The sequence below is a fragment of the Apodemus sylvaticus genome, chromosome 3 (genome assembly GCF_947179515.1).
Source record: "Apodemus sylvaticus chromosome 3, mApoSyl1.1, whole genome shotgun sequence".
Classification (NCBI taxonomy): Eukaryota; Metazoa; Chordata; class Mammalia; order Rodentia; family Muridae; genus Apodemus; species Apodemus sylvaticus.
The window spans coordinates 57347665-57349642 of NC_067474.1; positions in this window are offsets into that span (position 1 = coordinate 57347665).

The following is a 1978-nucleotide window of genomic DNA, read 5'->3' on the forward strand; positions in this document are numbered from 1 at the left end:
GTGTAACACCACCTCGGGGCCTCGGGGTGAGGAACACCCCGAGTCAGGAAACTCAGGCCCTCCTGATTTGGTTTCGACCTACTTTCACCTGTGTCTACCTGGTCTCCTGATTTCTTCCCACAACTTAACCAAATCACATTCCTGAGCACTCTCTAGTATCCTCTAGTATCCTATACTAGGTTAGGGTTAGGGTTAGGGTTAGGGTTAGGGTTATGACATTTTGTGTGTGAGGGGAGGGCACATGCCACAGTGCACATGTAGAGGTCAAAGGGCAAGTTGGGAGAGTGGTTCTCTCCTTCCATCCTGTGTGGCCCTGGGACTGAACTCAGATCGTCAGGTTTGATGGTAAGCACCTTTATCCGAGAAGCCATCTCATGGACGCTCTCTTTGTTTCTGTGGCTATAAGAAAACATCAGAGAGCAGACAATGTCTAAAAAAATTATCTGTGGGGGAGCTCAGGATTCCGGTTGCAGGTAAGTCCTACCAGCATGATATTGGTGTATGGCAAGTGACCCCTGGCTCTCTCATAACAACAACAAAGATGACATCAAATAATGGGTGAGTTAGAGGTCATGTGATAAGAGAGGAAAACCACAAAGGAGACAAGATTGTTCTTTTAGAACCTGCTTTTGAGCATGTTTATTCAACCCTGCAAGATCTAACCACTCTCTGGGACCACCATCAATCCCTAACCTCCTCTTCTAATCCCAGCCTCTCCTGTCAGGTTCTACCTCCTACAAGATCCAGCACTTTCAATGCTGTTTTCCCAGGACCAATGAGGTGGTTTGAATAGGAATGGCCCCCATAGGCTTGTTCATTTGGGAGGATGCTACGTGACAGGAAGTAGGTTTGGCTTTGGGAGTAGGTGTGACCTTGTTGGATGAAGTATGTCACCTGTTTCTTATGCTGCAGTGCTAGATGTTACAGATGTGCGCCTCTACAGCCAGATTTGTGCTCGGTACTGGGGATCACACTCACTGCTCATGTCTGTGTGGCAAGCACTTTATGTAGAAAGCCGCTTCTGTAGCAGAGGATTAGTTAATCAGCTTTTGCTCCCAGTGGCTCATATGTACTGCACCCACCTAAGAGCTCTGGATCCCTCTCTCTCTCTCTCTCTTTCTCTCTCTCTCTCTCTCTCTCTCTCTCTCTCTCTCAAACACACACACACATACACACACACACACACACACACACACACCAGCTAAATTTGATAAGCCTTGACTTGCTCAATGGCTGGGCACTTACGAACCTCCCCACAGCTAGCACACACTCCCCTCTGGTGTTCTGGGCTTAACACCTTCTAAATCTATATTTCATCTCTGCTACCTCAGACCCAATCATAGGAATGGCCCCAGGGCCACTTTCCCGGAATCTTAAGTGTCTGGGCCTTTAAGTCTCTCCTTGCTCCCCTGCCGTGGAGATTGTGTCTCTTCTTCTCCCCCTTAATCCCTTGCCAGCACAATCTGAAGTCCCACCCTTGTCTCCCTGCCCAGCCAATGGCTGTAAGGCAATTAAAAAAAAAAAAAAAACTACAGCAAACTAAGATGGATTGAAAACAGCAAGCTTTCTGGAGGACAAAACAGCTGAAGTGGGAAATGATGGTGTGAAAACTTCAGCAAGAAAAAACCAACTTGAAGCATGTCTGCCACAAAGGACAGAAATAACAACAGAACTTAACAGGAAGAGCCCGGCCCTGCAGGAAGCACAGACCCTACTGCTGACTTCCCAGCCCACCGGGGCCCTGGGCGAAGGTGACACTTGCCCTCTAGGACAAGGCTCTAAGCAGTGTTTAGCCCTGTGGGACCTTGAATGATAGACGTTCTCAGTCACTCAGTACCAAGCACACAAAGACCCTGACTAGCCCTGTTCCCATGTAAATTCTCACAAACCAGAAGTGTGCAGCAAGACACCATAGCTGTCAGAGAGAAACAAAGCACTGTTGCAGGTGTTGCCAGGTGAAGCGGCCCCCAGCACAGAT